This window comes from Protopterus annectens, chromosome 2.part0 (assembly GCF_019279795.1).
Source record: "Protopterus annectens isolate FY-2018-M chromosome 2.part0, PAN1.0, whole genome shotgun sequence".
NCBI lineage: Eukaryota > Metazoa > Chordata > Ceratodontiformes > Protopteridae > Protopterus > Protopterus annectens.
The window spans coordinates 1219326356-1219351534 of NC_056728.1; positions in this window are offsets into that span (position 1 = coordinate 1219326356).

The window sequence follows — 25179 nt, forward strand, 5'->3', positions numbered from 1 at the left end:
TGGCAAATGTGTGTGTGGATATGTATGTTTGTAAGTAGTAGTATTTTGATATGTTTCCCACCCACTGCCCTACTTTATCAGTCCTGCCAATGTCATTCCACCTATCAGCACCTTTGGCCAACTCTCAGACCAGTAAGCTCTGTAGCGCATGTGGTAACTGCATAACACTATAATACACATCAATAGTTAGGTAGTCAATAGTTAGGTAGGGATTCTACTCTCAGATCTGTCAAGTTTGTGTGTGTATGTGTGTCTGTTTGTAGGACAAAGTATTTTGATAGGTTAAACACCCACTGCACTACTTTATCAGTCCTGCTGATGTCACTCCCTTCATAGATTCACGAGTATGTAGTAGGTAATGGCCCAGGAGCCTTAACAAGCCTAGCACATAGAAGGGTCCTGCCATTGTGCCACCTGATGTTATGTCCCAGTGCCTGTATCAGGTACAGCCACTGAATTGATCATTGTGTTGAACTGTCTATTACCCATCCATTCATCAAGTTTCTCTGGAACTGGGTCAGCTAGGTGCTCTGCATGACAGATACGATAAGTGTATTCCAGGGCATATGCTGCCTCTTGGTGAAGGACTTGCCCTACCAGCATGTTGTGGTGATTCTGGTACTGAGGTAGAGGTCTCTACAGTGTGTGGTGTGGATGGATTTATATGTAGCATTCCTAAACCAGCTGAGTCAGACATGGCTTTATATGTCAAACAGAGATAGCTGCTAATTAGGTGATATGACACAGAGAATAGCTTGGGTCTGCTGAGTCTTTATGCATAGGATGTGTGTCTAATGCCTAGGAGCCCCTTTGTGAGGTGCTTCTGTGGCTTCTCCAGATGTAGCAGGTGTCTAGTGACGTACATGGCAAAGGTGCCATAATACTTGAGAAGTGGTCTAATGAGGAAGTAGTAGATAGAGACCATTACCCCTGTCTTCCTGGATGCAAAACCCTTGATAATGCAATGTGCCATATAGAAAGACTTCCTGACCACAGTGGCAATGTGGTGCTTGAGGAAGAAGTTGCTGCCAACCTGTGTTCCCAGATCTATTATAATGCATACAGTGTTCATTTGTCTCCCATTGGTGTGGTACTTACTGGGAAATTAGTGTTTTGCCAAGAGGAACGATGCATATTGTGGTGTCAAGCTTCTGGGCATGGTTTCCACACCACTCAGTGGTCTCGGTGAGCCCTTTCTGTGGGATGTGTGCATCACTTGTGGAGTCAATGATAGCTCCCAGCTTACAGTCCTCTGTGAACTTGGTCAGCCAGAGTCCCTCTGTGTTGGGCTGGAATCCTGAGAAGTAGATGTTGGACAGGACACTACCCAGTACTGATCCCTGTGGGACTCCACTTGTGACTGCTTGCCAGTCTGACCTGGAGTTTGCCACTGTCATACATGTGTGTTCTGTGAACCAATTAGCAAAATAAGCAATGATATATGGGTTGATGCCTAGTTTGTGGAGTTTATCAATAATCCCTCACCGAGGGATGGTAATACAAGATTTGGACAGATTGATGTAGGCAGTATGCAGTGCCTTATTGTCATACACTGCCCTGGTGACTCAGTCAAAGACATCAAGCAGGCTGAGCAGGCATGATCTGCCTTTTACAAAGCCAAACTGTGTGGGTCCAGAGTTAGGAGATCATCTATATCTTGGTCAATCAGGGACCTGATGATGCAGTCTATACCCCTACATAGTGGACCTGTCAGGCTAAGGGGACAATAATCCCCAGGGTCTGTAGATGCTACCCCTTTAGGGAGAGGGGTGACCGTAGCAGTGTGCCATGTTTGAGGGACATAGCCTGAGGTGAGGCTGTGACTGATCAGGGCACACAGATCTGGTCCAAGGTCACTTTGTATGTCATGTAGAACACAGCCATGGATATGTTGGTGCCCCATGAAAGGTGTATTCTTGCCTGTGGGCAATGCAGGTCTAACCTGGCCTGCAGTACTGCTGGGTGCCTGCCATTCATCTACCATTGTGATTGTACACTTGTGGTGGGAGAGAGCGGTAAAGAGAGGGGTAAAGCTGGCAATGAATGTGTTGGCAAGACTGTGGCCAATATCTGTTCTCTTAGGATAGGTATTAGCATTATGCTGTAACTCACAGCACTTGTGCTTTATGCTGTGAAGGTTGTTGATGTAACTATCAAAAGCTTTTGTGATTGTCATCAGTGTCTGCTGCACGTCTGCCTTCATAGATGACTGTAGGGGATTCCATGAGGGACCCCAAGATGTGTTTGGGGCTAATAAGGGAGTTCAACAATCATGGGACACCACCTTTCTCTGCAATGGTGTCCTCCTTCTGTTGTACACTTTAGTAATGGCAGGGGACCATCACATTGTCTTCCGCTGTTTGACGGACAGCGTCTAGGTTCTGTTAGCTATGGCAAGTACCATGCATTCATGTACCTGTTTATACAGTGCATATGTGTATGATTTGACAGTCATGCAGCTATTTCCCATTTCCATGTGTGCAGTGAAGTCATTCACTCCTGTTTTTATGGCTGCAAAGTTAGCTTTGAAGAGGTTTTGCAAGGTGGTTACCTTTATGGGGGTGTGGTTGACATGTTGAGTTCCATGTTTATTACAGCCTGTGTGGATCTCACCAGGTAGGGATTGACAACTGTGGATGAGAAACAGTCCCATATTTAAGTCATCAATACAGGTCAAGGTTGTTGCATCCTCTACCGGGGGTCAGTATGAGCTGGTCCAGGGCATTGGAAATGATGAATCCTAGGAAGTGTTGGGCCACTTTACTGGCACTTGGCTATTTTTAGGTAAACACAAGAGGCCAGCATAAACAGTCAAATACTTTTATTTCTTAGAAGATAAACACAAAACAAAAATAGGTTAAATTTAAAAATTAAATTGAAATTTAACCTATTTTTGTTTTGTGTTTATCTTCTAAGAAATAAACGTATTTGACTGTTTATGCTGGCCTCTTGTGTTTACCTATATATTGGTTTGGCCAAGCATTCCGTACCTGCGAGGAGTGGAGTTTGTTCACGTGGCTATTTTCCCCAGGTGATGGAGGGGTAGTTGAAGTCTCACACTATGTCAGTGTTGCGTTGGACGTTCATAGATGGCGGCGTGTTGACAAATGTGCATTGACAGTCTAGGGACATAGATGTGGAGCCATAGCAGGCTATGGTCTGGATTGCACTATTATCCCAAGGCAGTTGTACCAGAAGTATCTCCAATGCATTATGCTGGGATACTAGTCTGAAGGTGTTCCTATCCATAATGAATATGGAGACAACACCACCTGTGGAAGTGTGGTGTGGTCCATGTTTGGGGGCTGACAGCTATGGAATGTGTTATAGCCTGATTCTGCAGGGCTGCTGTCTGCTGCTGTGAACTACTTCTCCATTACAGCAGAAATGTTAATGTCCTCCACTCTGATGAGTGCTTTGAGTGATTGCATCCTGACAGTTAGATGTCTACTGTTGAGCAGCATGACCCTCAGATTTTGTACATGTCTAGCAGTTATGGTGGTAATTACATTAGGAACACTGCCTAATAAGGTATTATAGTGGTGGCAAGACACAAAGCCAGTACCTGGAAACCCAGCGCTGACAGATGTAGAACATCTGTGGAAAGTCATTAAGTTCTGCCAATCATGTATTTCCAAGCAGAGAGATACTGGATCCCCTGATAATGACACAAAACACATAAGCCAATGTTGCAGTCAATCATCTGTTGATAGTACTGCAGCATCATTCTGGGTGATGGCGGTATACTACTCAGGGCTACTGTCACACCTGCCAGGACCACATAATCAGAGTTCAACCATGTCTTTTGTCATGTAGTCCAGGAAGGTGTATCCCAGGTCATTCACAACCACATGGATACAGAGTGATACTCATAGTTGTTGTGGAGTGCTATGACTGGCTGTGCCATGTGTTGTATGCTGCCATGTAATAGATATTTGGCTACCTGCTTCATATTCAACTTAGTGAGTGGGATATGTGTGTGCCTCAGTACTGAGTTACCGATGACCACTGCATGGTGCAAGGTGGTTAGCCTTAAGAGCTTAGGTTGAGGGGCATACTGTGTAGGTTAAATATGTGTCCCTTGGCATGTGCCATGTTGTGGTGTCTGAATGGGTGTCAGTCTTGCTGGTCTGTGCTGTTTGGGTAAATGTCCATTGAGTGCCTCTGTGAAGGTGGGTGTGTGGGTTTTCACTGTATGTCATGGCTGTCAAAGTGAGTGTCATTGTGGGCTATGTGTTCCACATGGTGTGGTGCAGGTGTAGATCTTATCCTCTTGACCTTCTAGTCCTGTCTTTGCTGGAGAGTGCATATGTCCACATTGGGTGATATACAGGTAACTCTCACAGGTCTGAGTATTTGGAGTTTAGATGGGAAGGTTGTCTCTGTACATGTGGCAGTTGCAGCAGTGCCTCAGAATGGACAAGTGCACCAGGTTAATGGGTGAAAGCACAGAAAACTCCCCTTTCATCATGCCAGGAGGGGTGGACATAACTAATAAGTACTGGGGCTACATCTGTGATGAATGAGTAATGCTGATGGCTTCCAGGTGTGTCACACTTATTGATACAATAAGTGTGACACACTTATTGATACAATAACCTGGTGAAGTGCCAAGCCACAATACTATCTGAAGTGCAAGACAGAAAGAACTAGCATGATGTAATAGTGGAACTGAAGGCAGACTTTCTTCCCCCTGTAATACTTTACCTCAGCTGTGCAGTAATCAGCAGCTTTGGCCATGTGGAAGTTGAGTAAGCTCTGTAGCGTGTGCGGTAACTGAGTAACACCGTTGTACACATAAATAGATAGACAGGAGTTTTAATCCCAGTGCTAGCAAGTGAGTGTGTGTGTGCTTGTGTGTGTCATGTACTATCTGGCTTATACCATTTCTGACTTGTGAACTACCCTTCACACTTACCCTCACCCCAATCTATTAGTCCTGTTGATGTCATCCACCTTACAAGTACCTTTGGACTAGGTGAAAATGTATAAGCTCTGTGGCGGGTCTGATAACTGCATAGCACTATAGTAGAACTAATTAGATAGGCATGAGTTCTAATCCCAATACTGGACAACTGTTTGTGTGTGTGAGGATCATATCTTGTGTGGCTTATACCATTTTGATGTGTACCATACACAGCTGGTGATCACCTCCCACTCCCATTACTTTATATAGTGTAGTAAAAGCATCTGCCTCACATGCAGCAAGTTAACCATTGTACATTCCTCTGTACAGATTTGTCTGGAATATCCAGATGTTTGCAACCTATACGTGGTCAGAAGTGGTCTGTGTGCCTTAACAATGCCCATGTATGTGATATTGTAGCCAAATAGGCCACAGTGAGTGTACTGACACATATGGCAGCATGAGGTATCATACTTGACTGAATCATCATGCTGATATGACGTCTGCCACCCTCACAGGTGGCCAGCCTTGTGGGTGCAATACATGAGTCCAGATGCTTGGTTTTACAAGTGAACTGTTTATGTTATGGGTCACATTAAAGGCTGGAAGAGGTGTGGACTGACATATTGTGGTCCTAATTTGTAACAGGAGCACTTTACATCTTAACAGGGGTGTGCAAACAATTTATATACACTGTATACCACTAATGTGTCACACATATCCCTACCTTAGGCCATTTGTCCAGCCCATTTTGCTGGCCTCTGTCTAGACATCTTGGCACTGACAAGTTGTGAGGTATGCTACAGGAATGCAGAATTCACATCAGATAGGCCCCAGTGGTGACCACTGTGATGCAATGCAGTTAACCTCACCATAAGTGAACATGCACATAAAGCAATATAGCTATTGCATAAAGCAATATAGCTATTACTGATAGTTGTGTGCATGGTAAATTGCATGCCCTTCACATCCCTTGGGTATAGCCAGGCAACAACAGAACAATGTCATACTCACCAGCTTCAGGATGCTGTCCCATATGCAAACCAGAGGGTCCTAGGTAGTTGTGAGAGGGAGGTATTGTCAGCAGACTCACCATGTGGCCTTGGTACAGGATAGATGCAGCATGTCTGCACATTTACAGTACTATCCCCAATAATACATAATGTTCTGTCCTCACCATAGATGTGCACCTCTGTGCATTAGAAAACTCCATCCACAACTGCAATCAGATCTGGCACATGGATGTAGATGCAATGCAGATACATGTATGTCTGATACATTAGTGTACTAATCCCCACTGAGCCCTTACCTGCATGCTCCCTGTCCATTGTGTTGGTGCCACCCACCTCCAGCATGTTGACTTCTGTACCCTGGTGTTGTATTGGGGTGTGTGCCCCAAAGTTGGCGGAGACTCATATGCTACACAACTTGGTTATGTGATGGATGACAAAGATAAATGTGAGGTCATTAGTATGATGTGGTGATGACTGTACCCAAGGGTGACAGAGTTGTCATTGCAGCAGATGTCAATGGGCATGTTGGTGAAGGGAACAGAGGGTCTGTGAAAATGATGGGTATGCATTGTGTTAAAAGGAATGCAGATGGTGAGATGGTAGTGGTGTTTGCAAAACAGATGGACATGGCCATGGTTAATATGTACTATAACATGAGGGAGGAGAATAGAGTGAGTCACAAGACTGCAGTAAGATGCACACAAAAGGAATATATCCAATGTAGGAGGGTCAGTTTGACAGAGGTTAGAGACTGTAAAGTGGTGAAGGAGAAAATGTATTTAGGAAGCATAGAATGTTGGTCTGCAGGATGATGTCTGAGATCAAGAAGAGGGGAATTGTGAGTTTATCAGCAAAGATCACATGGTGTGAATTGATAAAGGGTGATTGTGAGGTGGAGTTCAAGGAAGGATTAAGACAGACACTGGGTAGCACTGACAATTTACCACATATCTGGTGAAGTACAGCAGAGCTACTAAAGGAGATGGGTAGAAAGATGCTTGGTGTGACATGTGGATGGAGGAAGTAGTACAAGGAGAACTGGTGGTGGACTGAGGAAGCATAAGACAGTATACAGAGAAAGAGGATGGGGAAGAAGGAGTGGGACTGTCAGAGAGATGAGGAAAGTAGACAGGAGTGTGAGGAGATGAGGTGCATGACAAAGATAGATGTGGCAAAGGCTAAGGATGAGGCATATGAAGAGTTGTATGACAGTTTGTGAATTACTGGATGGTTGTATTACTCTTTGCCATATTCAGTCATTTTAGTTGTTTTGCTAAGAGGTTGTTGTATGTCTGCCAATTGTGTATGACCTATCATGATGTTGTAGCAGTATACTGTTCACTTATTTATTTGGACTGTGGGGGGAACAGATGTGAGTGTCATGGGTACTTTTGTATCCAACTGTGTATGCTGCCCCAGTTATGTGTGGTCTATCAGCAGCATATGTTTGTATAGGCATTTTGAGACATGTATGCAGATATATTCTGAGACATGTATGCATATATATATATATATATATATATATATATATATATATATATATATATATATATATATATATTGTATATACACACACACACACACACACACACATATATATATATATATATATATATATATATTTATATATATATATATATATATATATATATATATATATATATATATATATATATATATATATATATCAGTATTTATTGGTAATATATCCATATATTGTTATACACATATATGTATCTCCATACATATCTCTCTGTCTATGTATATGTTCCTTTTCAGATATATATTTGTAGATACCAGTCCTTCCTAATTGCACAGCGTCTCTTCCCTATTGTAAACTGGCTGTAAAGCAGAGTATGTTTGAGAAAACATCCTAAAACCATACATCTGAGATGGCTTACTGGTAAATTGCTTTGACTTATGGGTTGCAGGATCCTGGGTTCATGACCTCCAAGGGCTGTTTATTTTGTTGCTAGGCAGAACAAGTCTGTTGGATACAGAGTGATTAAGGCAGTTTTATGAGGGCATCTCCACACACACTGCACATTGCCATACTGTACAAGGGCTGGTGATGTTGGCCACAGTACAGGAGCCATGGAACAGTCATAATCTTGCAGTCTGTGTTGTGTGCATTAAAGGCGTGCCACTGTAGTAGCAACAACTATATAGCCAGGGGTTCTAATCTGAGGAAGCCCAAATCTGTGAACATGTTTGTGTCGGTACAGTATCCTGTGTTTGAGTGAGCACTTAGAAGGTGGCTCTCACAATTTAGACAGTGGCACTACCACTACATGTCCCAAGGTCCACTGTATGTGGTCGGCTGTCTCCATCAACCTCACAATTATCTAATAACAATCTTCAGCCCAATAAGGCCTGTGCTGTGTGCACGAACTATGTAACAGTATGCCCTGACTGACAGGATAGTCAGAGCTACTAAACCAATTTCGCCAAAACTAGTAGTGGCAGTGTAAATGCCCTTTTCCCCACTGTATAGCTGTACAGTGATACTGGAGTTAGTATATATAGTTGGGGGTGGTCTTTGGGGGCACAACCCCCCACATTGTGGGTGGTGTTGTGCATATCCCCATACATAGTGTGCTGTTATACTGTCGAGTTAATGTTAACAGGATAAGTAGTTGTTAATCTAACTAGGTGTGGGTCTACACCACCCCACACCCTCCAAACAGGAGGGCTGTGCCCCCCACACCACCACAACAGTTTATACAAACTCCAGGATTGCACTACAGTGTGGAAAATTACATATACCCTGACACTACTATTTTCAATGAAATGAAATTAGGTGGACTGATTATTTAGTGATTTGAGGTTTTGGCAATTCGATCTTGGTGGAATTACATTTGCAAAAAATTAGTTCTCTATAAAGTAAAGTACATCCATGTGAACAGTACTCTATGTGTGTTGCATCAACACAAATGCCTCTGTGTGTGCTATTCACAAACTTTTGGTGTGTATCACCCAGTACACTTACCATTGTCCACTGTACAAGAGCTGCTTACACCAGCCACCATGCACCTATCTGTATACACCCCTCAGACCTATTAGCCATGTGGCATATGCAATAACTGATATACAGACCTGTTACTTGTGTTCAGCTTTACCCTGGATATAACACAGTCAATATGTTACCACACTGCCACACCCCTTGTAGGAAAGGACAACGGGCCAACATCCTCCTGACACACAGACACCTAGAATGCAAACAGAATAAATTATGGAGACCACATTTGGTCAATGTTAATAACAGCAATAATGTATCATGGCTGGACAGCTACACACCCTGATGTGTAAGCATTAAACATGCCAGCTGACAACACTTTCAACAGCATCACATTGCTAAACTGTAGTACGTTCACCCTGTGCATCAGAACCATATTAGCATCTCCATGCATCGATGGTATGGATGACAGAGATGTGGCACAGGTATCATCATATGCACAGGGTGTGGTGTGGGTTTGCCAGAGGCCTAGGCTGAGTCATTTAGTTGACATCATGTGTGTGGGTTAGGGGGTTGTTTATTAAATGGGCTGTGCAGAGGTGGTATGTGTAAGTATGGAGGTGCCCTAGCTGTGATGGTGATATGTGTGTCTGTGTGTATGGATGCACACAGTTCTGCCATGTGGCTGCCCTATAAAGGGGTATGTTGGACAGCTGTGGACTGTACATGGCAGGGTATACAGTTCACTGTGTCTGGCCATGGACACAGGAACTGGGCCTGCCAGGAGTTGCATGGGCAAAACCAGACAGAAGCCAAGATATGGTACTCTACTCTCCCCTGATGATGACAATTGTCTGCTGGGTTCGCGTCCCTGTTGGGACCAGCCAGGACCATGTGATCATGGCCTGCTATGTTGTGGAGTAGACAGCACCACTACCCCTGCAGCGGAGATGCTGGTACTGCCACTACGGAAGCAGGAGTGAGATGTTGCACGGCCATGTAGACCTTCAGCTGTTCGGGGTGCTGTCCTACATCCACATGGCTGACACCCTGCTCCCACCACATGCTCTAGCACAGACATCCCACATATGGTTAAATGCATAGGCGCTTACACCGTGTAGGCTTCAATTACCAGCACTCAAATCTGTTGAGAAATTTACATTTAAGCACTGCTTAAACCCGCTAAGCATAGCTCATCCCTAGTAACCATAGGTCATATTCCAGTCTGATAAAATAGCTGGGTAATGACATCTTTAATAAATGTTTTTAACTTCCTGTACATGACATGCTTCTATGTGCTGTCATTACAGTAGCAAGGGGTGTGACTATACTGTATGGGACACCTGGGTATACATGGGTAGTACCACAATCTTTTTTCTTTGTATTTATTTTATACATGGGTAGTATCCCAGGTTATATGCAGTCACACTTGCATGTTACACCAGCTACAATGCACTGGTTGACAAAAATAGTTTAACACATATTGTAGCATTACGTTAGTGCTTTTAACAGTGCTTTTCCAAGCAAAAGTAGATTGCAGATTGTAGTACTAGAACCATACACTCCTGCATGCAAAGCTGGGACTCTAAGTACTGACTATCTTGTTCTTGGTGTTTTCGCTGTATGTTTTTATGTATCTCCTATTGGATATTGATCTGATATTATGATCTCAACTGTAGACTACTATGTTTTTTGGACATGTCATTCAGTACTGCTGTTATGTAGTAATGGCATACCCTTTAGCTTCAGACTTCTATCTTTTAAAACATTCATCCTAATGCATAACCTGTTGGCTATCTACTTTCTGTCTGCTCTCTGTACAGATGTGCAGATGTCAGGTATTGCTAAGGCCATACCGCTATGTAGGTGCCAACATAGTATTGTGCTGTGGGCCTGGACACTGCTGTTAGTTCCAACATATGGGATATTCCTTAATGTGGGCCTTGCCCCATTTCCTTGCCTGTGTGAGAGACATTGCAGAGGTGGTGGGCTACAGATTCACATGCAGTAGGTGGCAATACATCACAGGACAGGACATGTGGAGACAGCCAAACAACATGGGGGACATATCCCCAGATTTGTGAACAGATTCTGTGTCATCCCTGCTGTTATACACATGGTGGATTGATAGAGTGACAGGGTTTGTGTGGACATTCATTTAGTGTGTGACTTCACGACTGACAGTGATATGTCTCTGAGATACCTCTCCACTGGCATGCTGTCCACAGACTGGCCACATGTTTGCCTGTTATGTTTTGTCTGTTCCCCAGACAGTTGGTGTCCTTGGTAAATCAGTCATGGACTCTGGGGAATGCAGTCAGTAAATATTCATATCTATTGGTATTACTGACATCATATTCCTCATAAAGGATATGTTACAACAAACCAAGTAACATCTGCAACTGTTGCAATGTATGACAGCAGTATGTCCAATCTACCCCTGTGTTTGTGCCTCTGTCCTCAAATGATGTCAGGCTTTGTCCAGATGTCAATGAGGCTCAGACGTATTTATTATCAGGATTTCTTGCCTTCATTCCTGCTACGATCTCAGTGATGTAGTAGACCCACATACATGTCAGAAAAGAAGCCATAGATATGAGTCCTGAACCTGTACATTCTGAGGTGAACTGTACATGTGAGAGGTCTGAGCATGTCTGGCCATTGTTCACAAACTGTCATGATTGTGTGCACATGTCATGTGTACATGTTATTTGGGCTGTGTGTGGAGGGGGTGAATGTAAGTGTTATGGCTCCTTCTTTATCTGACTGTGCATGATGCTGAAGTTTCTGCTGATCTATTGGCTGTATGTGTTTGTAGGGGCAGACTGAGACATGTCCTGTGCCAAGGTCAAGGTTAAGACTACACTGAGAATTGGGACTGTATATGTAGGGCTGGTGTGTGAGTGGCAAACAATGATATATTTGTTCACACAGTCCATATACTCTACTGTTCATGTGACTTACTGGTACATGACTGTGACTGTGGTGATATTGGTTGTAGGTATGCACTTTCACACTGGTGTCTGTTTGTCAGTGCTGTTACATCCCTGTAGTGCCTGATATATTTGAAAATACATATGTAATTACCCATAGCAGCTTCCCTAATTCAATTACTTGTGATAGTTCACTAAATATATGTTAGAGCACACAGGAGGGTGTTACTACAGCAACTGTGTTAGATTATCTATGCCAGTACTTCAGATACATCCCCATTTTCATGGCTTCCACCCACCACTTTGTCAGTCTTGGTCCAGATTCATTGCAATAAGGGGTTCTGAGCATACCTGTCAACTGTCTGGATTGTTTCAGGATGCCCAGGTTTATTGCTCATATTTCCGGTCTGTTTTACACATTATTCTCATTTCTCTGATAAATCACTGTGATGATATGAATGTTTTCAGAAAACGAGGACATACATTTCATTTACCTACCTCACATCCATCGAAATATGTATGCTGAAACAAACTGTGTCACTCTGTCAAGAAGAGTACAGGGGGACAATGACCTCTTCCTTCATGGATGCTAATGCGTTAGTACTGAGATGTGCCACACAGAAGGACTTTCTGACCACAGTGGCAATGTGGTGGCCAAAAGATTCATTGCTGTCAATCTGTGTACCCAGATCTCTTATATCACCTTCTTTGTTCAGGGGACTACCATCGATGTGGTAATTCATGGGAACAGGGTTTTCCCAAATGGGATGACACTGCGTTTTCTGACACTGAGCTTAAGACCATGGCTCTGACACCAGTCAATGGTCTCAGTGAGGCCTTTCAGTAGGATGCCAACATCACTTGGGTAGTTAATAATAGCTCCTAACTTGCAATTGTTTGCAAACATTGTCAGCCAGAATCCCTTCATGTAGGCATGGACTTCAGAGAAGTTGATACCAAACATGACAGGACCCAGGACAGAACCCTGTGGGACTCTGCTTATGACTGTTCAGCAGTCTGACTTGGAGTCAGCTATTTCCACACTGTGAGTCCTATCTGTGACCCATTTTGCAACCCTTCTAATGATATAGGGGTTGATGCCTAGCTTAGTGAGTTTTTGCATGATGCCTGAGTGGGGAATGTTATCAAAGGCTTTGGCTAGATCAAGGTTGACACATATAGCATACCTTGATCTGGCCAAAGGCTTTGGCCAAATCAAGGTAGGCTATATGTGTCACATTGCCTTCACCCACAGCTCAGGTGACTGACTCCAAGAAGTTGACCAGGTTGATTGAGCAGGTATGACCTACCCTTCACAAAAGTAAACTTTGTGGGATCCTGGGTCTACAAATTTCCATATCATTGTTAATTAGATGCATGATGATGCATTCCATAGCTTTGCATAACAGCCTTGTCAGGCAGTTGGGGTGGTAGTTCCCAGGGTCTGTAGTTGCACCTCATTTGTAGAGAGGGGTGACTGTAGCAGTGCACAATTCAGTAGGGACAAAGTCTGAGGTGAGGCTGTGCTTACAGGGCACACAGGTGAGGTGACATGTCACTCTGTAATTCATGTAGAACACAGCCAGGGATATTGACAAGTCCCATAGAAGCTGTAGTTTTGGCCTTGGACAGTGGTGTTTTAAACTGTGCAGCAGTAATACTGAGTGCCTGGCAGTGCAGTGGTAATGTGATTGGTCGTTTGGGGGGAAAGGGGTAAAGTTTGCAGTCGATATCTCATCCAGTATATTGGCAATATTTGTTGGCTCAGTCTAGCAGGTACCACTGTCTAATAGCTCAGAGCAAATCTTGATATTGCCATGGAGATTCTTTACATAACTGTATGAGGCTCTGTGGTTGTCTTTACTATGTGCTTCAATTCTGTTTTCACAGGTGACTTTGTAGTATTTGATGAGGGATCTCAACCTTTAATTGAGGCTGATAAGGGTTTTTTTCAGTCTCGGGACTTCACCTTATTCCATATCAGTTCCCTCCTTCTGTTGTACTGTTTCTTTATGGGCAGGGACCACCAGATTGACTTCCTTTTTTGGAGGTGAGGGTCTTGGTTCTATTGGGTATGGCAGTATCCATGCATTTGTGTACATGTTCATAGTGCATTGTTGTTTGAGTCAGCAGTTATGCAACTAGTCTCCATTTGCATGGATGCAGGGAGGTTAGCCATGTCTGTTTTTAGGAGGCCATAGTTAGCTTTGGAAAGGCTTTTCATGGTGGTTACCTGTGCAAGGGGGTGGGAGGGCTGTAGATTTCCAAAGGTGATTACTTTGTAGTCAGATATAACAAGGGATGAGTTGACTATTGGTGTACAGCAGCAGATGCCCATGTTAGTAAGGACCAGGTCGATGTGATGGGCAAGTGCATTGGTACATGAGTAGCTTTCCCAGTTAATGGTGGGGTAGTTGAAGTCAACCAGTATGAGAGTGTTAGGTTGGACATTAATATTCTCCAGGGTGTTTAGGGACATGGAGTGTGAATCTTGGGACATGCTTGGGAAACCTATAGCAGGCTGCAACCTGAACCACTGTCTTACCCAATGTTAGCTACACCTGCAGGATCTGTCATGCATAATGTTGGTCTCCCACACTGGAGCTGTGTGCATCTTTTATTAATACGGAAATACCACCACTTTTGGAGCTTCAGTCCAAGTTCTGCAGCCAAAAGGTGTGGAATGAGTAAAAGGCTGGTAGTGTAGGGATGCTTCCTGCTGCCTTTAACTAGGTCTCTGTTACAGCACAGATGTCATTGTTCCCCATTTTAAGGAATACTTCCAGTGAGTGCATTTTCAGATTTAGACTTTTAGGGTGCAGTAGCATGACCCTCAGATTGCATGTATTTACAGCTGTTATATATTTATGTATATTTATGTATACACACACACACACACACACACACACACACACACACACACACACACACACACACACACACACACACACACACACACACACACATATATATATATATATATATATATATATATGTATTTATTCACCTTTCTATATATGTGTGCATATGCATATATGTAGACATAACTTTAGATGTATATATATATATATATATATATATATATATATATATATATATATATATATATTATGTATAGATTTGTCAACATATATGCATCTCCATACATATATACATGTATATATAGAGAACCTGACTGAGGCTACAGTCTCCCTTCCCTACTGTTGAATGACTGTACTAACTGATATACTTGGAAAATCATCACTATTTTATAGAGCTCACATGGTGCATTGCTTTGATTGTAGTTTGCAGAGCTCTGGGTTCAAGACTTGGCAGGACTTATTATTTTGTTGCAAGGCAGAACAGCTGCTGCTGGGGAGTAAGGAATAAGGGCAATAATTAAAAGAGGTCCCTAGTTTGGGCCAATTGACCCCCATTTTGACAGCCTTTGGACAGATTTGTTGCAGTAAGAGGGTCAGAGTATGGATCTAATGTCTGACTGCACTATATATATATATATATAGATATATATATATATATATATATATATATATATATATATATATATATATATATTATTTTTTAGGTACATACAGATATATATATATATATGTATATATATATATATATATATATATATATATATATATATATACATATATATTATATATATGTGTGTGTGTGTGTGTATGTATTTATTTGCACACACACACACACACACACACACACACACACACACACACACACACACACACACACACACACACACACACATATATATATATGTCGTATAGGTGTATATTTTATATGTATATCTCTACATATATTACATATTAATGTTTATATATATATATATATATATATATATATATATATATATGCATCTCCATACATATATACATTTATATATATGTACAAAATTGACTAATGTTAACAAACCGTTTCCCTACTGTTGAATGACTCTGCTGAATGATATGTTTGAAAAAAAAAAAACTCAGACATATCTGCAGATCAGATGGCTTAGTGGTAAATTGCTGTTGTTATGCTGTGCAGGGTCCTGGCTTCAAGACTTACAAGGGCTGAATTTTTTTATTTTTGCTGAGAAGAACAAGGGCTGTTGGATACAGAATGATTAAGGCACTTTTAAGCAGTTGTAAGCAGGTTTGCTTGGGTCTGAGTGGTGGTAAGCAATGCTAACTTCCGGTTAACTATGCTGACAGACAGGCTTAAAAGTTCTTAATCTGTATAGGCATTGCTTAGCACTGCACAAACAGGCTTAGTCCCATTTACCACTGCTTACTTCTGCTTACTCCCATGCTAATTTCTTTAAAAGAAAAGAAAAAAGTGGTGATAGGAAAGTGGTGAAAAAGGGGCATGAAGAGGGAAAAACAATATGAAAGATAGCTAGGGATATGCAGGATGGGTGTAGGGAAGGTCCATAGCTGTCCATTTCTTCTACAGCAACAGCTGTACATATATACTAACTTTGGACACTCAATCCCCTGAGAGACTGGTGAGGACAACAATAATGTGTTTTAATCCAATTAGACCAGATTACATGTGTCCAGTGGACACGTGTGTGAAATGGATAGCTATGTATGGGGTGACATTTTTTTGAGGGAACAAATTGCCCTTTTTTTTAAGGTGAGAGTGGGATGTTGGGGAAGGATAGTAGGTATACTTGGGGAGGTAAGTTGGATAGGAAAACAGACAAGACAGACAAGACAGCATACAGGGGCAGTATATGACACATGTGGGGGGTAAACACCTTGGACGGGGAGGAGTGTTTGGTAATCAGAAGCCCAGAAGCCCCCAAATGGATACAGTGGGACTGAGGTCCCCACCCATGGGCAGTCACCACTGCACCTTCATGGCCCCGAAGGTAGCTGTGCTTGGGGACTGAGCCATAGGGGCAGGCTGACCCTCTAAATCTGGCACACAGCCATCAAGCTGGCGTAGCAGACCTCCCAATTCTCTGTGGAGCTCACTATGCACCAGATTCCGGACCTGGCTTCGGGTGACAGCATCAGGGGACAATCCCCATCCCCTGAGGTGGTTCCACCCAAAGGTGGTGCTCGACCAGCAAACGAGGAGGTCCCAGGTTGGGTCTCAGACATATGGGGCCTGGTGCCAAGGCCAGATGAGGTTTGAGAGGAGGATCGCGCTGGGATCGGCCTTCCCAGACATACTATGGTGTTTTAGTTTTAGAACATATGTTGGTTAGCAATGGTAAACACATTCCATATTAGTTATAACAGCATGCATGAGTATTCCCATTAACCCAAAACAACAGATCTAGAACATTTGCATAGCAAACAGAACACATGCATATATGGAACCACAGTGGGCATTACACTGGCATGCAGGTTACATTGGTAGCAACAGGCCCCCAATGATACTATTTGACCAGGGAACATTAATTGGAAAACATTTCAACATTTGTAGAACAACAGGACACATCCAAATGGTAGGTTTGTTGGAAAACATACCCATTCATTTATGTGTTTAGCTTATTGGTGAATATAAGGTGGGGGAGAGAGAGAGAGATGTCAATTAACAAATGCAGATTCTTGCAGTGATCACAGCTTTAATGATCATTGCTCTAATCATTACTCTACAGGTATTATTACAACAACTTATGGTCTTGGGTTGGGCAGGGTATGTTTGTACACGGTGTATAATTACGCCTTCTTATAGCTACTTTATACCTTCTCTTACCTGGAAGATTTGAGGAGGGAATTTCTGTTAACACTACCTGACTGTTTCTACCCATATTCACATAGTCAGGGTTACATATATGCACTCATACTGTGTGTGTGTGTGTGTGTGTGTGTGTGTGTGTATGTGTGTGTGTCTGCTACTACCATACTCTGACTTAATTTCTATCGGTCACCCTGGTTGTTGGCAGCAGGGACCAGTAGCTGTGACAGCATGACACTTTAACATTTCTTGGGGGAGACCACTTGGTGTAGATACTTATCTTGCTGTCATTTGCAGCCTTGGGGTTGGACCATGGGTGCTGGATACAGTATAACTACAGCCTTCTTATAGCTACTTTATACCTTCACTTACTTGGAAGACCTGTGGAGGAAATTTCTGTTAAGACTACCTGGCTGTTTCTACACATATTCACAAAATCCTAGTTGAAATTATGCATGCAGCTTACTACCACTCCCGGAATTTGAACAGTGGCAGTTTCTGCTAAAAGTACAAGTTTGTGTTCCATCAAAACACACTGTTGAGAAACAGCTGTCTTTTCTTTGAATGTTTTCTGTTTAATTCTCTCTTGGTTGTACAATCTGACCTTGTAATTACAACATTCTTATACATACCTTTTGACATAGCACAGTGTGGAAAACAGTGGTTAAAACAACATTACTAATTAGATATCAGATCTTGGTGCATGAAACATTTCATATCAATTAATCTCGTGTCTTACAGAGGCACTGACTTTGTCAGATGAGACTTGATTGCTTAATGGTTTTAGAGCTATAGTTGCTGTGCATAACCTGCACACATTTCAGCTCATACAATACCAGAGTAAACACAACCAGTCCAGGGTTTTGAATTTTATTGACAGGCCATTACAGTTTTATTTATTCATAACCTATATGAGACTATTACTGTAATATTGTCTGGTTTATTCAGTACAAACCATACCCATTTTAATACTGTCAGATGACATTCTACTCCTTTATATTTATTTAGTATGAATACTACAAGCTAGATTGTTACTCACCAGCCTCACAACGCAGCCTTTGATAACCTGCTGGCATGGGCTTCCTGGTTCATAGCCCACTCAGCTAGAGCTGATAAGAAGATAGAGAAACAGTTATGCATACCTATCCAGGACATACGCAGGCTGGACAGGTAAACAGTTATTGATATGAATACTTACACACATAGGGCCGGAAGCTGTTGACGACTGGGGGGGTGGAGGGTGAGAGGGGCACTTAGTGATCTAAAAAGGGCAATTTTATAACTCTTTACTACCACAACATAGGTTCATCTGGAGGACATTAAGCTTAGCCAATTCCCTTTTGGTGTTTGAATTAACATTTTCTGATTGGTCTTGCCTATCCCCATGGCTGATAATTGTATATTAGCCCTAGTGAGAATAACTGTGATCATACCATAGATAATTTGAGGGGACCCATGTAAGGGATGCAGCATTTAGGAAATGCCTCTATCCATTAGTGGCATGAGAGGCAATCCTGGAGTACATTTTCTATTACCCATCCTTAGATCCAAGTTGCATTTGAATATGGACAGGGATGAGCTTTGTTTTACTTGAATGGATAGTCTGTTCTGGAACAGGGGTAGCTTCTGTGATATATATCCATCTCTCCATAATATTCAGTTTAGATACCTGGACTGAGTATTTCTGATGGCATTTGACTTACTGATGTTCTGTAGGTTCATCTGCATTAGGTCAGAGGATGCCTTGTATGCCAGACATGTCACCTCTAAGCACTCTGTAGGATACTGAGTATAGTAATAAATCTTTGAGGTGGTCCATGCAAGACCTATTGTTTAGGACTTTTATCCTTTTAATAAGGGTATCTATGAAGGTATTCCAATTGTGATACATGCCAAAGTGGGCATTATACAAAATGATTGACCTAATGAGAGCTTTGTAAAGGGTGACAACAATATCTCTAGATCTAGTCACAATCAATTTGTTTATTAGCTGTGCAATATAGAAAGGCTTTCTTATAACTCTGGGAACATGTTGGTCAAAAGTTAGGTCACTGTACACACAAGTTGAATATCTAACCAGCAACAACCTACTATCCCCTTCACAACATGGTTCTCGACCATCTCACAGTACCATTACTGCCCTAGTCTCCTTCACAAATTACATCTATAATGCCCTAGATAGTAACCTACATACATCAGTCCTGTTAATGGATCTCTCAAAAGCATTTGATACAGTCTCCCACATCAAACTTATCCAGCAACTCCACTCACTAGGATGCTCTGATGCCACCCTAACCTGATTCACTAGTTACTTGGAAAACTGACAGCAATCTGTAAAATGGCTGAATAACCTCTCTAGCTTTCTCCCAAAAAACATAGGAGTGCCCCAAGGGTCAGTACTATTCAACATTTTTATAAATGACCTAAATAAAGTTCCCATTGACTGTACTACCATACAATATGCAGATGATTCGACCATAATCTGTACCTCCAATAACTTCTCTGACCTCCAAAAGTTAACACAAAAGGCCTTTACATCCATAGAACTCTGGCTAAACCAATTACAGCTATTACTTAACCCTAATAAATCTAAACTACTCATCTTTGCATCTAAACCTGTTCCCACAGACTTTACTATATTCTCCGTAAACAAAAATCCAATAGAGTTTGTAAATCAGGCAAAACTGCTAGGAATTATTATTGACAGCAAACTTAGCTTTGACTTGCATATTAATAATGCAATAAAAAAGACTCACTTCAAATTAGGCAAACTTTACAGAAACAAACAATACTTAGGCAAATCCATCCGAATAAAACTTTCAAAAAGTCTTCTCCTTCCAACCTTACTATATGGGTCTCCTATCTTCACCAATCTCCACAACTCTTTGCAACACAAGCTACAGTCCTGTTATTATAAGATTGTAAAATTCACATCAGCCCAACCAAATTGCACCGACCATTGCAAGGCCACTAAAGAACTAAACTGGCTAGAATTTGGACATTGCATACATTACACACAACTTACCTTTGCCCGTAAACTCATTTATAAACCCGAGTGTTGCCCTTCCCTGAAAAATATCATTGAACTTTACATCCCATCCAAAAATCTACACTCTTAACAACAAACACCTAGTTAAAGTATCAAAACCTAGTAAAAGAGCAGGTAGCTGCCTCTATTCACATTCCATGACTAAGCTGTGGAACACTCTCCCATCATCAGTTACAGAATTAGACAACATAATCTCTTTTAAAAGAAAACTAAAACATCTCACTGATAATCCCAGCTGCACATGTAATACATATCCACAGCCTTCTTAATCTAGCAAAACTGTTTCACATAGCAAATATACGTATGCATATGTTATGCTGTTACACCATACGAGTTATCCCTAATCTTTAGTATCATAGTCCACACACCAATACAACCATCTTAATGCATTTCTCATCTCTGTCACTTTCTACTTTTAATACTACCATTAGATATATGCCACCTATAATCTACTTATTCCCACTACCTAGCTAGAAGATTCTAACTATATCTGTCTTACCTTTAAGTTTAACTCTCTAATTCTATCTTTCCCTTTTCCTACTCCCCCCACCAAAAAAAATAAATTAAGCGGTATTGTTAAATATTTCTAACTGTATAATTTTCGTACATGCTAATGTTCCATTGTTACTTTATTGTGCCTTTTTACAACATATTTGCTGTTTAGATAGTTTTCTGTATTATTTCCCTTGCTTTATAATTATAATTTTGTTTCCTTGCAAATTCATGTAATGATTTTCATGAAACTTGGAGCTTTTCTCCTCAAGCCTCCACTGAAAATGGGTCTCAAGCCCAGTGCAGTTTCCCGGTCAACAAATGTCAATAAATAATAAATAAATAATTTCCCAAATGCCAAACAACTGGATCACTTCTCAGAGGGCATTGTCATGATTTTGACACCAGTTATTATTTTGGACAAACCTTCCTGCATGATGGTTAAGTCATTTGGGGGATTCAATAACTGCTCCTAGCTTGCAGTCATCTCAAACTTAGCCAGCCAAAGCCCTTTGATATTTCCTTTTACTTTTGAGATGTATGTGCCAAACAGAAAAAGTCTCAGCACTGAACCCTGGGGGATTCCATTGGTGACTGGTCTCTTCCCCTATTTTGATCTCCTGCATCCTGTGAGCAAGTTGGCAATCCATCTAGAGATGCAAGTGTTTGCTCCTACATTATTCATCTTTTGTACTCCACCTGAGTAGGGGATTGTGTTAAAAGGCTTGGCCAGGTCAAGGTAATGTGGTGTGAACTGTTTTACCTTCATCCATTGCTTTATTAACAAGAGTAAAGCTTAAAAGTTGCCCATGATTTTGAGCCTTTCACACTTTCCTCTGGGTTGTTTTCAAACACATTTTTAGGGCCATGCATACGTGTATGCATTCTTTGATTCCCCTTCCTAATTGCATTAAATTATATTCCTTGTATAATACATCACCAGTTGTTAGAATGTGTTTTAAATTCATAGTTTTGAACAGTCTTCTAGTAAGCAATGAATGACAAAAATACCCATTTCAGAAAATTTCAACCATAAAAGGCCACTCAAAACGTTTGTCATTACATTCCACCAATATCAGTAAATATGCAAAATCTCTGCAGATGTCAGTCATGTAAATAATTTCACATTTAATGGATCTCTAACTAATGAAGAGGTTGCTGCTAGGAAACAACTTTATATTTAATTGTTTCATCTACAAATAAAGTGGCTGCTGCCCTTGAAGACTAAATTGCCTATGTTACCTTAAAAAATGATAAGCTAGTAATATTGCAGTAGGAAATGGATGGCAAACTGATAACAGGTTCATAGTTACTGGGTAACTCCTCCAAAGGAGGACATGCACAGGACTGCAGCATCCACTCTCTTTAAATTACAGTGCAGTGCAGTATTAGATTCAGTGATCCAGCTGCATACTGTAGAAGTAGAACCCACAGCCTTCTGCATTAAAAGTAAGGCTACTACCTGTTGTGCTACTAACAATACAAAGAGACTTCGAATAAGCAGCACTAAACTTCTCTTCCCCTGAAGCTCTCATCTCCTTGTAAAATCTTTTTATTTAACATTTGTTTACTGGGAAAGTCCTACTTGGAACAAAGACCACTTTCACCAGAGGCCTGGGGAGTAATGCTCCAGATGCATGCATTTGTAACATGGGAAAAAAACAGAGCACCCACACAAATGGCAGCTGAGCCAAGAACCAAACCAGAAAATCTCTTGCTGTTAGGTAACAACACTAACACTGCACTATACACTTAACACAACCAAAGCCCATATGTTTCCAAAGGCTATCATTATTTAGTTAATTCTGTTCTCACTGATTTGCAACAAAACAACAAATTTTAACTTCCTCAATCACAAGTGGTGGTGTGGGTAGAGAATGCAGGTCCTTATACCTAAGGTTCTGGGTTTGAACCTGGTTAATTCTAACCACAAGTTAGAAGTCTGTGGTGCATTACACACACACAACAAGCTTTGCTTTCACCATGTAATGAATAAAAAAAAGGTGCTTTTGTGTTTAAATTTTGTTATACAGAGCACTCCCTCCCCCTCGCCTTATGGTTCTGGCACCTATGCTTACACATGCCTGAGACATCACCCCTCTGTCATGCTGGACCCACTGGTCCAAGAGCTCCCTCTTTCTTCACTTCAAGTTGGCATAGTAGCACTGGACCGGCTCACCAGTTCAAGGGATGCCAGTGGCACTGGTGAGATCATGGGTGAGACTTTCCCAGGCCTCCACTTTGTATTAGGAGCTCTGGTACTGGTCCTGCAGCAGTCTCACATCATGGTTTTTAACAAGGAGTCTTACCATGACCTTGGACTCCTGTATGCCCTAACACTGTGCCCGGAAACGCATAACATTTCCAGTACCACCCATACTGCCTACAGTGGGGAGCTACAACCGGTTATGAGCTGTATTCCCACCTGTGAGGTTTAAATATGGCTGATTTCCCACCCTTTGCCATGATTGGATGGTTTTGAATATGCTAAGCTAAGCTAAGTGCCGGGCAAACCCGCTTAGCTGGTTTAAGCACTGCTTAGAGGGGTAGATGCTAAGCACTGCTTACCAGAGCACAAATCCACTTAACTACATTAGTTCCTGCTTAGAATTTATATATAAGCAATGCTTATTTGGCTAAGTATAGCTGAGCACAAGTTAGCATTGTTCAGCTTTCCTTTTACAGACTATCAGCATTGTGGGGTCGATTCCTCATAAATGACATATTATGATATGCATATTTACTTTCCATTACATCCCCCTATGTGCTTTCATTACAATACATTATTTTGTGGCTATGCTGTATGGGATACCTGTGTTTATATGGGGGTTTCACATCTGTACTACAGTGACACCTCACATTTTGACCTGCTACACTACCCTGGTTAACAAATGTATATACTATTCACTACCTACTGATAACAAAATATATCTTCATGCTTTTTTAACAGACAAAAATGAATGGAATGAAAGGGGACTCAAACTGGGAATGCCCGTTTGCTAAGCAAAAACTCTAACCAGTATGCTATTTCACTTTACACTGCTTTGGCCATATATTTCTATTTAGCTCATTGGGATGTGTCAGCTAGGTTGGGCATAGCTGTGCAACACACACTCCTGCTCAGTTACACTTAAACTTTATTGCGGGAAAAAAAAATAAAACAACATATGTGTTTTATTTTTATTTACTGTGGGGGGTTGCACAATGCTTTCTGCACAATTATCATTTTGGCCTGTTCATCTTTTTTCCTGGCAAGTCACTGGGATGATCTCAGGATTGAAGTCACTAAATAATGACATAACATTTGAGTTTCAGACTTCAAATCCTTAAGTATATTAAAATGAACGCTGTTACTCTCTAGCAACTTAGTTTATGAGGGCATTATTTAAGATATGTTCTTATTTGGCCCCCATTTTGTTGAGCTTTGTCCAGATTTTTGGCATTAGAAGGTTGAGAGGTATGCAGATCTGGACATTCTGGGAAAATCTATCCGGTTGACAGGTACAGTGTGCAACTGCACACATTTCCTGCTTCTGCAGGATGCTGATATGCCATACAGTGCTTTAACAATACAGGGTTTGCTGGTTTTATTTCAGTGTCCTCAGACACTGAAATGATTTATTTTACATTTCAATGTCCGCAGACACTAAAATACTGGCATAATATTACAGCCACACTCTAATATTATGCCAGTATGGCTTTGAAAGTGCCATACCGCACTTTCTGCGCGCAGGCAGCATGTTTAGTGTCTGTGCACTGCACGGACACACCCCCTGTGCTCGTACATGGATCATGTCCATGTAGCGCATACAACAGCACACCTTCATTAATAAGCAAGGTGTGCTACTGCTTTACATGGCCATGATCTGCTCCTTGCAGGGAGCTTAATGCATCCTGGGAATAATGTGAAAATGAAGGATTTATCATCTGATGAGAATTTTTACAAAAGGGTTACATTCTTAGATATTAAGAAGGCATTTTCCTTCATTAATTCTTTAATAGAAGAATGGTTCTGCAGTGGCAGACTCACTGAAGCCACTAGAAGGATTTTCTGATTGAAAATCCTAAAATGAGTTGGATATTTGGAATACCTAAAGTCCATAAGGATGTAAATAATCCTCCTTTATGACCTATTGTGTCCAGTGTGAAAA